This window comes from Schistocerca piceifrons, chromosome 3 (assembly GCF_021461385.2).
Source record: "Schistocerca piceifrons isolate TAMUIC-IGC-003096 chromosome 3, iqSchPice1.1, whole genome shotgun sequence".
In the NCBI taxonomy this organism is placed as follows: domain Eukaryota; kingdom Metazoa; phylum Arthropoda; class Insecta; order Orthoptera; family Acrididae; genus Schistocerca; species Schistocerca piceifrons.
In genome coordinates this window covers 97,530,530-97,545,653 of record NC_060140.1, presented here as the reverse complement: position 1 = coordinate 97,545,653, position 15,124 = coordinate 97,530,530, and positions in this window count along the sequence as shown.

Here is a 15,124-nt window from a genome sequence, read left to right as displayed (position 1 = left end):
AAACTTACGTGTAGAATTGACAGAACATTCAATATTTTATAAATTTATTTTTCTAACGTTAGTTTAGTCAGATAAAGTTAAGACCACAGAATTTTAAGCCACCAGGACCGTCATGACCTGTTTGTTTTCTCTCTGGCACTAAACATTAATCCTTTTTTAAAAGTTAAGACTTAGGATTAGTGCAACGATGATTTCAAACGTTCATACCATCGTATGCCTGCCACCAGTAGCCATCAACCAGAAAAGTAACTATCATGAATGAATGTGCATTGTTGTATTGAAAGATGGCACCTAGATACTATTAAATGATATGTGACACGTGAAGAAGCACGATGTCCATGGCGTGCCGTGGTGCAGCCAGTCAGTCACTACCAGCAGTGACCTGAAGTTATGTCCTGTGACATGTGGCCATGAATAACACTGTTGTGCCTCCCCGAAACATCGGGACACAATACTACGTCAATCATCGGCAGTCCACCCTTCCTGGTCACGACAACACTCCAAATGCAGCCGTTTGTGTTGTGTTCTTGTCAGCTGCCCACGTATGAGGCAATAATTCCTTAGTCTGCGGGATAACGTACAGTGTTGCAGGGATTCCATTACTTGTTCACGGCTGGCAGGCGGACGTGTGAATGGTTTTCGATGTGCCTGGTGCACAACACGGCGGTCCTTCCTCGTGGTGGTCAATGTTGTTGACCGTGACCTTGACGACGATTATGATTGCCCTCACGTTCCCATGCAGTCCACATCAGAAAGTCTCAAGAATCTGGATACTGCACGATTAGACCAGCTGACCAAATGGAGTCCCACACTGAAGCCCCTTTAAAACTCTGTCGAGTGCTGATTCCGCTGTCTTACACTAGTATTTGGAACCCCACCTAAATCACAGCGATTACTCAGTGTCTGACACTGTTAATGTCCGTCATACATTCTACCAGGGCCACATGCATGGTAACAATACTAAATACTAATGCACTCTGATGGCCGTTCTACGTGTCACAGAGAACTGTAACCCTAATTCTGTGCGAGGTCACCTTGAAAAATAGTCTCTCTGAATTTTATGTGTCAAAGCACGAGATTTTTACAATAAGACAACAACATTCTACGTCTTTATTCTTCACGTAAATACATTCATTTCTAACACAATCACCCTAGCGACAAACACATTTCTCCCAACGAGAGACCAGTCTGTTCATACTGTTAGTGTAGAATGTTTGACTTTGTTGACTAAGCCACAACCTCACGTCTGCTTGCACCGCTTCATCACTTTCAAAGCGAAGTCCTCGGAGATATACTTTAGGTTCTGGAAACAGATGAAAAGCGGATGGGGCCAAGGTGTGACTGTACGAAGGAAGATCGGTAACAGTCAAGTCATGGTGCCGGACTGTTGTAGATGTCGCAGTGATAGTCTATAGTCGGGCATTGTCATGCTGAAGGTCAGAGTGCTACACCTTTCTTCGATAGTCCACGCTTTTTGGTCACGACACGAGTCCAAGTGCTTCCAACACGAAACTCGATTACAGCACAATGTTTCCCAAACACCGACCGACTTAAGTTACACACTGTCACGTTACAGGGTACAATTCAGAGCCCTATAGTGGCAGAAGGCTGAAAATATGAAGACAGAATGAATAAACACGTAAAACGGTCATAACGTCTGTTTAATCTTATCAGCATTAAAAGTTTTCGTATAAAAAATTTCGAGTCATATCTTTCAGCATTCCCTCGCACATACTCTTTACGAAAGTTCATTGATATCGGGCTAAAGCTTCTGCGTGCATACTTCTTTACTTTCAGGCAGTGCAAGGAGAATTGATATGTATCCCTTTTATGCTGAGTAAAGGGAAACATTTGCCAATGGCTTTATCGGAGTGGTAACGCCGGTAACCGTCAGATCACCGAAGTTAAGCGCTGTCGCGTTTGGCTGGCACTTGAATGGGTAACCGTCTGGGTTTGCCGGGTACTGTTGGCATGCATGGCGCACTCAGTCCTTGTGAGGCCAATTTAGTAGCTACTTGACTGAGAAGTAACAACACAAGACTCGAAAACTAACAATGTCCGGGAAATAAGCGTGCTGACCATATGCCACTCCACTTCCGCACCCAGTTACACCTAAGTGCTGAGGATGACACGGCGGCCAGTTGGTGCCGTGGTGCCTTCGAAGAATGTTCGGACGAATTTTTTTTTTTTTAACATTTCACTTAGGGGAACATTACATGCAATGGAGGTAGTTTTTAAAACGGAATATACAAAGACAAAAGCGGCGGAGAGAAGTAGAAAAAAGACTAATAATTTGCTTAAACTTAAGTATAAAACGACACGTTAGTAGACAACACAAAATATTTTTTGATGTGGGAGAGGGACGGAGGGATCTGTGTTTTGATTGGTTTCATGCGATCCCAGAATTTCCTCTCTTGTGCCAATCTATTCATGTCAAAGTAACAAATGCGCCCAAAGTCTTCAGTTATTTGCAGAATACATTCCTATCTCTGTCCTCTCCTCCTGACACCTTGGCACATGTCCTTGCAATCTGTCCGTCTTCCACTTACTGTTTTCCACGTACTCGTTTCCTAACCAACTGTATCTAGAAACTATTATTACCTTTTCATTCAGTCAACGTAATTTACTGTATCATTCTGTGATGCTACAACACAAACCCTTCGATTCTTTTATTTTTCAATTTTTCACACAACCCACTATTCACTTCCATACAATGCTGTCTCAAAACGTACATCTTCAGAAACTTCTCTCTGGAATTCATACCTAAGAATTTAGTTATGGACATCATTTGTCGAGGAAAGTTCTCCTTTACTTGTTCTTATATTCTCCTTCCCCAGGTCATCATGGGTTAACTTTGCTTACAAGACACCAGAAAGCCTTCACGTCGTGACTGAAATCACGGGAATCCTCCTAGTACTGTGTCGGGCTTCCTTTTGCCCGGAGTACTGCAGCAACTCGACACGACATGGAGTCAACAAGTCGTTGTACGAGACCTGCAGAAATATTCACCCATGCTGCCTCAGTAGCTGTCTAGCGAAGGTTTAACCGGTGCAAGATTTTGTGCACGAAGGGACCTCTCGATTATGTAGCATGAAATTTCGGTGCGATGTATGTCCGTCGGTAAGCCAGTGCCAGTTGAGTCTATCAGCAGATGGGGTTTCACTAGTCATGGCCTGCACCTCACTAAGTATGGGAAGCGAAGGCTGGCAAAGCTTTTACGTGGCAGTTTAGTGGTTGCTGGTGCAATCACTCATGGTAAAATTCCCGTAGTAGTTAGTCACAGAGCTGCACATTTTTCAGATTCAAGTAGGCTGATAGGTATACCAGCTTAAAGGAAGTCCATCTAACTAACTTCAAGGGAGGTCAGGTTTGCAGGTAGAGAAGTAATTAGAATATTTCATCAAAATATTAAAATCATTAGAGATAAAGTCATTGATCTACTTATAGATGTTGACTCTGATATTACTGATGTATCGGAGTACCACTTAAATAATTTGAAAAATTATAGGCTTCCTTTACCAGCTGGTTAGTTTGCAAGTAGTTTTTGCGTTTCAGAATACTTGTGCCCAAGCTAGAGGTGGTTCATTGTTGCATTTTTTAGGAAGTACCAAAAATGTTGTGATTTCTATATCAATTTTGTTTACAATAGTACAAGAAAAAGGATGTTAGCAGATCTCCTAAACTCGTATGATATGATGCAGACTGTTTTTTTTTTTTTTTTTTTTTTTTGCTTTGAACCAATGTGCAGGGGAACAGTAAGACTAAAAAGCTTTTGTACTCTGACAAATGTCACATATCATTACAAACTATGTAGAAAAGCTAATCCAATGGCAATAGAGATTTTTTAAACCTCGTTAAGGTACTGTAGTAGCAGGATGACTGTAGTGGAGATAACACATATGACAAATGTAATCCTTTCCTTAACACATTTTTCATTCTCTCTGAGAGTTGTCATCCATCAGAACGTACTAAACGAGGTACTAGCAGTGAAAAGGTGGCTGACTAGTGGGATAAGGATATCATGTGGAACAAAGCGGGAATTATATCAAATTGATAGAAGTAGTCAGAATTAAGCTACAGTAGCCCATTGAAAGTGATTAAAAATGTTATATTTTTTCATTTAACTAAGGTGCTTGATTGTGTTGATATCAAAATATTACACCAGAAGTTGGATCATTACGGGATACAGGGAGTAGCTCACAATTGCTTCACCTCTTACTTTAACAACAGACAATAATAGGTCACAATTCACAGTGTTGAGAATGGCTGGGAATTGGAATCTGAGTTTGGTTCAGGCAAAGGGGAGTCGCCTCAGGGATCAATGTTGGAGTCACTCCTGTTCCTAATTTATATAAATGATCTGCCCTCTAATATCACGGTTAATTCTAAAATTTTTCTAAAATATTTCTGTTTGCTCTGACACTAGCTTGGTAGTATAGGACGTTGAGCGCAACATTGACTCCGTTTCAAATAGTTCAGTTCATGAAGTAAGTTCATGGCATGCAGAAAGTAAACTATCGCTAAATCACAGTAAGATTCAGTTTTTACGGTTTCTAACACACAACTGAACAAAGCTCTACGTTTTAATTTCACCAATTGTTTGTTTTATTTTATTGGGAATATATTGTGGAAGAGTAGCTCTAATGCAAAAACAGGCTGCAAATTGAATTCTATTACGACCCATACTTTAATACTGTTGGAGTGACTGGGATCCATATCAGGTCATATTAGAGAAAGACATCAAAGCAATTCAGAGTTCGCTGGAATATTTGTTACCTGTAGGGTGAATCAGCATGCAAGTGTTACGGAGATGCCTCTTGAATTCAAACGTGGGAATCTCTCGAGGAAAGACAACCCTCTTTTCGCGAGACACTGTTGCGGACATTTAGAGAACCGCCATTTGCAAAGTGATTCTACCACTGCTAACATACATTTCACGAAAGGACCAAGTAGACAGCCATCTACAGAACCTTTGACGCCAGTGGAAAAGGAGAGAAATCGACTAGTAGAGATTCGTGGTACCCTCCGCTTACAGAGCACACTGACGTGACGAAACTCGTGGGATACCACCTAATAACGTATCGGACCTTCTTTCCAGCTTCAATGCAGCAACATGGAGTCGATGGAAGTCCACTGCAGAGATACTGGCGCATGCTGCATCTTTGGCCGTCCGTAACTGCGTAAGTGTTGTCGGTGCAGGATTTTGTACACCAGCTCACTTCCCGATTACGTCCCATAAATGTTCGATGGGATTCACGTTCGATTGGCACTATTTAGGGGGATCTTGGCGGCCAAACCATTCGCTCGAACTGTCCTGAATGTCCATCAAACCAACCGGGAACAACTGTGGTTGGTGACATGGGGAATTTCCATCCATAAACATCCTGTAGAATGTTGCTGCAAACGGCCTCCAAGTATCCGAACATTACTGTTCCCAGTTAATGATCGATTTCGACTAAAAGATTGATTCTATTCCACTTAAACACATCCGACATCATTACAGACCCACGCATAGTTTGCAGAGTGCCTTGTTGACACCTCGAATCCATGGCTTCGTGGGGTTCATGACACATTAGAAAACTACCATAAACTGTTTCGTACTAAAATCTGGACTCACCTGACCAGACCACGATTTTCAAGTTGTTTAGGGTCCAACCAATATCGTCGCTAGCCCAAAAGACGCGTTGCTTGCTATATCTGGCTGTTAGTAAAGGCACTAGCGAAATTCATCTGTTGCCATAGCCCATCAACATCAAATTTCGCCACACTGTCCTAAGGAATGCGTTCTTCGTACGTCGCACATTAATTTCTGTGATTATTCAAGCAGTGTGACTTATCTGTTAGCACTGCCTCTGCATCTGGTATGGTGTGATATGGAGTATTCGTTATAAGTTGTTCGTGGTACCTAGGGGTGTCACATACAAGGACTACAAAGGATATAAAAAAAAGGTCATGTCGATAATTCGCTACGCAGTTACAGCAGATTGTGATCACTGAACTAAGTTTCAATTGTCCTGTATAATAGTAGAAGGTATTTGTAGCAAACATGCCGAATAGTCAGAGTTTGAACTCCAAAGGTACTATCAATTACATGAGAGCTCATTCGATTATTTTCCAATCTTTTCATGAGGATATACACTCCTGGAAATGGAAAAAAGAACACATTGACACCGGTGTGTCAGACCCACCATACTTGCTCCGGACACTGCGAGAGGGCTGTACAAGCAATGATCACACGCACGGCACAGCGGACACACCAGGAACCGCGGTGTTGGCCGTCGAATGGCGCTAGCTGCGCAGCATTTGTGCACCGCCGCCGTCAGTGTCAGCCAGTTTGCCGTGGCATACGGAGCTCCATCGCAGTCTTTAACACTGGTAGCATGCCGCGACAGCGTGGACGTGAACCGTATGTGCAGTTGACGGACTTTGAGCGAGGGCGTATAGTGGGCATGCGGGAGGCCGGGTGGACGTACCGCCGAATTGCTCAACACGTGGGGCGTGAGGTCTCCACAGTACATCGATGTTGTCGCCAGTGGTCGGCGGAAGGTGCACGTGCCCGTCGACCTGGGACCGGACCGCAGCGACGCACGGATGCACGCCAAGACCGTAGGATCCTACGCAGTGCCGTAGGGGACCGCACCGCCACTTCCCAGAAAATTAGGGACACTGTTGCTCCTGGGGTATCGGCGAGGACCATTCGCAACCGCCTCCATGAAGCTGGGCTACGGTCCCGCACACCGTTAGGCCGTCTTCCGCTCACGCCCCAACAACGTGCAGCCCGCCTCCAGTGGTGTCGCGACAGGCGTGAATGGAGGGACGAATGGAGACGTGTCGTCTTCAGCGATGAGAGTCGCTTCTGCCTTGGTGCCAATGATGGTCGTATGCGTGTTTGGCGCCGTGCAGGTGAGCGCCACAATCAGGACTGCATACGACCGAGGCACACAGGGCCAACACCCGGCATCATGGTGTGGGGAGCGATCTCCTACACTGGCCGTACACCACTGGTGATCGTCGAGGGGACACTGAATAGTGCACGGTACATCCAAACCGTCATCGAACCCATGGTTCTACCATTCCTAGACCGGCAAGGGAACTTGCTGTTCCAACAGGACAATGCACGTCCGCATGTATCCTGTGCCACCCAACGTGCTCTAGAAGGTGTAAGTCAACTACCCTGGCCAGTAAGATCTCCGGATCTGTCCCCCATTGAGCATGTTTGGGACTGGATGAAGCGTCGTCTCACGCGATCTGCACGTCCAGCACGAACGCTGGTCCAGCTGAGGCGCCAGGTGGAAATGGTATGGCAAGCCGTTCCACAGGACTACATCCAGCATCTCTACGATCGTCTCCATGGGAGAATAGCAGCCTGCATTGCTGCGAAAGGTGGTTATACACTGTACTAGTGCCGACATTGTGCATGCTCTGTTGCCTGTGTCTATGTGCCTGTGGTTCTGTCAGTGTGATCATGTGATGTATCTGACCCCAGGAATGTGTCAATAAAGTTTCCCCTTCCTGGGACAATGAATTCACGGTGTTCTTATTTCAATTTCCAGGAGTGTATATACATATGAGTGTGTGTGTGCGTGTGTGTGTGTGTGTGTGTGGAGCGTGTGTGTATCTTACAGATCGGGTGGCAGAAGAGAGAGAGAGAGAGAGAGAGAGAGAGAGAGAGAGAGAGAGAGAGAGAGAAGGAGAGAGAGAGGCAGAGAGAGATGATCGGCAAAACGATTGGTGAATGTTCGATTTACTATTGTTCTCTGGGCACTTTCTGTGTTTGGTTACTTCTCTCATAAATTACGGAACTAGTTTGTCGGAATGTCTACAAGCACTCCTAAATCTTCTACAAATAAGACGCATGAGTAAATGTGGAAAACAAATTTAATGCGTAGGTATTTTGAGAACAAACATCCAGAACAGTAATGAACGTATTTACATGTTATGTACATTATTTACAGCAGGCTGGTGACGATGCCTTTGAATCAAATCGCTCGACAGGTTTTGTTTCATCTGTTCTCTAGCTCGATGTGGGTGCTGACAAAACCTGTAACAAAAGAAAATTGATCGATGAATATATCTAATAACAGTTGTAGGAAAGAAGGTAAAGCCAAGGCCTGTTATGTATTTACATACAAATCAGTACAGTTATATATTGTGACGATGCTAAAACTTCAGTTAACTTTGTAGCGTCTAACTAAGAGCAGACATGTTTGGAAACTCATCACAAACGAAAGTTATTCTGAAATTTCTATTATTCTGTACTACTGCTAGTTTGGAGACTAACCTGGGCGAGAGGTGCTGGAGTGCCCCTAACGTCGTCGAACACAAAACATCTTCTTCAGCCAACGCCAGAAGCCATAACCGCACGTCGGCCCCTCTCTCTCTTCTCCTGCGTCTTCCTCGGCACCCACCAGGTCTGGAGACAGCTGCTTCTCCCCAGACGTGTCCAGCGCTGGCACGTCTCCGCCCTCCCACGTCTGCCCGTTGCCTGGACACGCCTCGTCCTCCTCAGTCACCACTTCCAGCGGTCTACGTCTGCGGGACTCTGCGTCCACTGGTACATCTTGGGGCGGAGGTCGGTAGAATCCGGCGCCTGTAAGAGAATAACGGCGTCAGTTAAAAGTCACTTTTCGTGGAGAAAATAAGAGTACTTTACACTTCGCCATTTTAAGCCTCTACCAACAGTACTGTTCGCATTGTATACTAATAATACAGGACCGTAAGTAAACTGAAGGTGGCGAGGGGAAATAGGAAGCGAAAGAAGTAGGAGGTTATCACTACTAACAGCTATATCGACACATTGCCCTCCAGCAACATTTCTCTGCCTCAGAATACTCCAGTTAATGTTATCCATACAGGGGCCATAATTAACACAATAGCAGCGTCACTTTTTCCCATTCCCCACTTACATCTATAAACAAGAGAAATTTTAGGTACTTACAGTAATATTCCGGCAGTCCCGGCCACTCTCCGTCCCAAGGGTGAGTATCGGCAGGATGTACGTCATAATGAACAGCGAACAGAAAATCCTCCAGTTCGAATCTCGAATACGAGTGTACCAGCGGAATCTTAGACCTCTCAAACACTAATCTTCGTCCCTAGAAAATAAAATAACAATATCTGACATTTGGACCAATTCATTATTTAAAAACAAAATTTTTATAATGCCTTCACTACCTTCAAGTTATTATACTGAATGGATGTATTCTCCTGGACCACGATACGTGACGCAAATTGTCAAGAGTGAAATAGATTTTCATCCAAATAGAAAAGGGAATGAGACAAAGGGAGATAAAGAGAGAGAGAGAGAGAGAGAGAGAGAGAGAGAGAGAGAGAGCGTGGGCTAAATGTGTGCGAAACAAAATACATCTGTATATTAACATTGAAGCCTTGCTCCATTTTTGGGATCCTTATGTTCATAGCAGTAAGACTGCTTAGGAACACCTCAACAAATGTACTGCTGATCGCTACCCGGTGTAGTCACAACACACGAACGGTTTACATGGCCGTTCATATGGAAAAGCAATGGCCAGTACAATGCAAGCTTGAAAAAGATCCCTACCTGTCGTTAGTTTGTAATTACTCTGGCGCCTCGCTTTATGAGACAAAAATAAGTGATTTTCTCTATCAAATGGCTTTTTACACCTTACTACGCCTCGTATATGCAAGAGAACGATAACCACCACAAAAAAAAAAAACGCTATCGTCATCATGTCTCGACCTTTAACATCTGCGCAGCTACGTAACACATATCCAGAAGTTCCTTCATGCACTCCCGTAATTCCTGGTCTAGACACTGCCGGGATCTTTCTCACACAGCTCTACTAAGAGAAGTACACGAGGCTTACCTGGGCCTGTAGCTTCCAGTGGATAAAGTCTCGAGGCAGCGGGATAGCAATTGGATCGCTTCTCTTCACGTCACCCATGGTTAACCAACTGAAGTGTCTTGTTTCCTCGGAAACCACCTTACCGCTTGTAAGCGGTTCCCATTGTTGTGTACACCACGAATTAACGTGTGTGCATTGTACCATCAGGTGCGGTGAGACGATATGACCCGCTGGTGCCGAAACTGTTTTTGATTCGGTAGATTCCGTCTTAGGCCTTCACTCAAGGACCGTTAGTTCAGCTGCGTTGGTATTACTTGTAATGATGTTTATCATATCCTTCTAAAAGTAATTTCCACATCTGGGAAACAGTCACTGCTCTTCGGGTCAATTAGTGATCTCCTACGGCTGTCATTACAACACGGTTTATTGGTAGACCTAACAAATACCGTCTGACGATATAAGCCACCAAGATACGAAACCAGTCTGCTTCACTCAGCGGCTAGTCTGACCACAGTATAATTTCAATTACTAAGACAGTAATTTAAATAACTTACGCCGACAACCCAAAACGGGAAAATGCTACGGGTTGTTTAATAGTTTAAATAATTTACTGATCCACAAAAAGTAGTTCTGGTGAGACTTTCTGCACTGAACTCACATCCTTATTCACAGACAATAAATTGTCTTGCTTACTCATTTGTGATCGTCTAATGTGGTGAAGAAGGAGTGGTCTTTGACACGATGCCGACAACTTTTTTCATTATGTGTTGTGAAATAAAAACATCACTAATTTGCGGGATTACTGGTGATAAGTGACTCAAATAATCATAAAACTCATTTTGACTCATCTTCCTGTGAGAGAAGAGATTAAAACTTCAGCGACCGCATAATGATCGACGCTGTATCGCTACTGCCAGATGTTCGTGATATGCGTCAGTCACTGTTCTTATCTATATTATTACCGAAAGATTATCGTATTCATAGCAGTGCACGTAATATTCTTTCTTCTTCGAAGTCCAAGCACTTTCTGGATAATATGTTGTTCGTGATGATACGCTATTTTGAACAGATACTCAATCTGGAAATCTTTTATTACTGTTATCGAAAGAAATACACTACCTGATATTCATTCCATTACCATTAAATAACTGCTCTTAAATGACTATCCTTAAATAACTGCTGGTCTGGTCTATTTTCCATCAGCAATATTATTCCATGTGTCAGATGACAGTCTGACGGTCGGAATACTTTTGTTTGCCTTTTCTGAGTTGCGGTATAGGGAGGTCTGTACAATAGCCAGCTTTTCTTATTTATTCGTATGCGTTTTCCGGGATTATGATGATTTTGTTACATAACTAGATGTACGCCATGATCTCCACGACGCTGCACCACGACAGGGCAGGCGCTGGAGTTTATTTTACCTTCCTTCTCTTCCAGGGTGGAGGAGACTTCCGTGTTTCTATGGAGCCAAGTAACTCTGATAGTTGTGGTCAGAAACTTAATGTGGATATTCCTCCCCATTCTGTCTCCATTCTTGTCTGATTATTTTGCAGCCACAGGATATGCTGAAGAGTTCCGTAAAGGAAGGGAGACTGGGCCTTTCTCCTCATGAAAACAGAAACCACGACGTGCCGCCATTCAGACCGCTCTCCGGATGTGTTATCGAGTATCAATTTTTTAATTTTTAATTAATAAGCACTGCTACGTTATTTACCTTACAATTTAGTTTGCGGTAATTGATCTTTGAGGTTGGAAGATTTTGTTTTATAGATGATTTCCAATCTTTTACTTTTTATACTGACTTTTATACAATTTTGTGTTTTACCTTACCAGGCTAGGAGCTTCACGTTAATAGTATTTGAACTTTTTACGTTGGTTTTAAGCATGGATCCAGTTCCACGTATAGTATGTCAGTATATGTTGTATTTTCAGGCACTCATTTTGCCTTCTGAAGTAATTTTAATTAATGACTTCGCATACCGCATTTTATCCATTACATTTCGGAGACTGCCTAATCATGTACCGTAGCTATAGTGCCCTCTGCTTTCATTAGTTCCCTGATATATGTACCAGACGCATTCTGATCATCACCAGCACCTACTGTGTACATACATGTTTAGTTTGACGTTGATACTACATCAGATTACTCTTATAGATTTAGCGTCACCAAACTGAACTTTGTTGGTTCTACACTGTTTTCGTTATTAACAGATCTGAAGATGGTAGTAGCCAAAACAGGTAATAGTCGAGTGTAAAAGTTTGTCTGATCAAGACGGACCTGTAAAATAAACTGATTAAAGCAATGGGTCTCATTTTCGTCGCACTGGTAATGTTCTTCTTTTAAGCATTATCACTATTCTAGTTTGACGTCCACTGGATTGACCACTCCCTCCACAATTTAGCTGAAAACTTTTGTAAGTCCTCGTCGCTACTGCTGTGGAGGCCGACTTGTAATAAACAAAAATAGGCCCTCAACAGCTAAGCGCAAATAATCGTAGAGGAGATTGACATTTTTGTAACGTTTCCTGTAAGCAAAATCCTGTTTTACTGCTCCTTCACGATTTTCTAGTCATCTGTCTTTAATTTGCAAGTACCTTGTTGATATCCCTTGGCATAAAGTACTGCGAAATACATCAGCAATGTGGTGGCGCCGATTTAAGGTTGAAATATCTACGGGAGAGCAGTAAATCCCGTATATAGTAATTGATTCTTGGTTTAATATGTCTTACAGTGACTGCTTTCCCCTGTATTATTGAACATCTTGATATAATTGACTCAGGGCTTTGAAATATTATTCCTTCCTGTGTCACCGCCACATTGCAATACCTCCCGTGTTTGCCTTTACAGAATTGATAGAGGTCGTATTGATGTTTTGATGCCACGAATTTCGCACTGTAGTTTATTTCTTCCGCTAATTAAACTTTTTTCAAAATCTGAATTACTGATTGCTTCGGGCTGTTCTCTTACAGTCTGCCGAAGTTGAGCTGCTCCGTTATGTAAGTGAGCTGTTTTTTTGTGGATGTTGGGATCTTCAGCTATCGATTAGTCCAAATTCCCACAATGTTGGGTTCCAAGTTTTAATTTACAGTGGGAGCCTCAGCTACGTGGGGCATTTTTATTTCTGTATTTATTTTAGGTGGTGGCGAGAAACGACCCGACTCATGACTGAGCTGATGCAGCTAGTCACAAATCTTAAATTCTTCATTTCAGAGAAGCACTTGCACCTCACATCCTCAACTATTTGTTCGATATAATTCAGTCTCTCTCTTCACCCTCTACAGCTCTCTCAAATATTATGAAAATTCGGAAATAAGTGGCTAGTTCAAACAGTGTAGACTCAGTTCATTGTTTACTTTAGTTCTGACACGTAACTAATACAGATTAAGTTGTTTCTATTCCTCGCGAAGTCCTGAATTAGTATCCGAACTTTAGAACTAAACTTTCTAAGTGAAGTGATTCTTGAGTTTCTCCCGGCGTATTTGATAATGAAAATATCCACGGGTGTGCTGCCGGTCTATAGTGTCCAACGGGCACAATATTTCGGCGATCATACATGTCGCCATCATCAGGTGAACTGACGGACTGAGCTCCTGTGAACGTGCCGGCATGGAGATCCGTACGCTACGGCTGCTCAGAGGGAACTGGGTTCGGTCGCGGCCGCCGCCGATTTAAATACCCTCCGCCCGCGGCGCGCTCCCTCCGCCATCCGCGCCCCGCGCCACGGTCGCGCCGTGGAACAGATTGCGACGGCGTCTGAGATGACGTCGGTGTGATGGCTCTGTCCGCCGTGGTCGTCGCAACTATACGTTTGCTCGATTTACTCTTGATTAACCCAATCGCTGGTCCCCAAGCCTTGCTAAGATTATAGCCACAGTCACGGTTTATGAGGTCGTCATTGTTGCGAATTTCGATGGCCTCTCTAACAACGCTGTCCCAGTATCTCGACGTCTGTACCAGAATCCTCGTGCGGTCATACTCCATGGCGTGATTTTCCGACAAACAATGTTCAGCGACCGCCGACTTGCTCGGATACATCAGTCGAGTGTGCCTCTGGTGTTCACGGCATCGATCCTCGACGGTACACATCGTCTGACCAATATACGATTTGGTCAGACTCTACTATGAACTTTTCCAAAGGCAACTCCTTCTACTCCATAGATGTGTATTTTTACAGGGCCTGTTAGACCAACTTACGTAGAAACGTCTGTCAGAGTTCAGTTCTGACCGCAAGTATAGGTATCTTTCGTATGATAAATTTATTGAAAGTGAATAACTGTGTTTCATTCTGACACTGTATTAATTCTGTAAATATTAGCACTTCCATTTTGCTGTAATGTATTCACGTATTTTGACAGTCTCCTGACAGATGATCAGAAAAGTGAGTATTATATTCAAATGTTCTATGATTTCTGTGTTATACCTTATGAAATGTCACACGTCCACAAGAATCATCTCATTTTTGAATCTATGGAACGAAAGTTTAATATAATCTAATCTCTAATCTGCCTGCCCTCCTAACCACATACCTTACCACACTGTTACTTGATCTCGTCAGTCTTTTCCACAACTTACCTTCCTCATCGACTCTGGCGGCAACCTACTTGTATCTTATCAGTCCACATCACATACAACATCCTTCTGCAGCACCGAATCTCAAACACTTCGAGTCACTTCTTTTCGGTTTTGCCACAGTCGCGGTTTCAGTACTGCTATGATTTGCACGTTAATTCCCACAAATATTTCCTCAAGCTAACGCCGATGATTGATGTTACTACACTTAAGTTGACGGAATACCCTCTTAGCCTATGCTAGGTTAAAATTTTGGAAATTTGTGGTTTGGTTCTATGGGACCAGACTGCTGACGCCATCGGTCCCTAGGCTTACACACGACTTAATCTAACTTACACTAACATACGCTAAGCCCAACACACATACCCGTGCCCGAGGGCAAGGCCCTAGACCCCACGGCAACCACACGCGCGTACGCTAGGTGACGTCATATGGCCTCCTTGTTCGTCCGTCCTCTAATACTTCGCTTTCAAGGCAACTAAATTCCTGCGCTTCCTGTAGTCCGTTATTTCATTCGTGTTTCTTCAGTATACACTCGTTTCACAGTGTTCGCTTATTAGGATGTTTATTCTACTGAACAGGGAATGTTATTCTTATCCCCTTTCCCTGATGAGGTCCATGCCATCAGCGAATCTTATCAGTGGTATCCTTACACCCTGAGCTGTAATTACACTCCTGGACCTTTTTTTTTTCCATCATTGGTTCCTCGATGAGTTTATACAGTAGGGCAG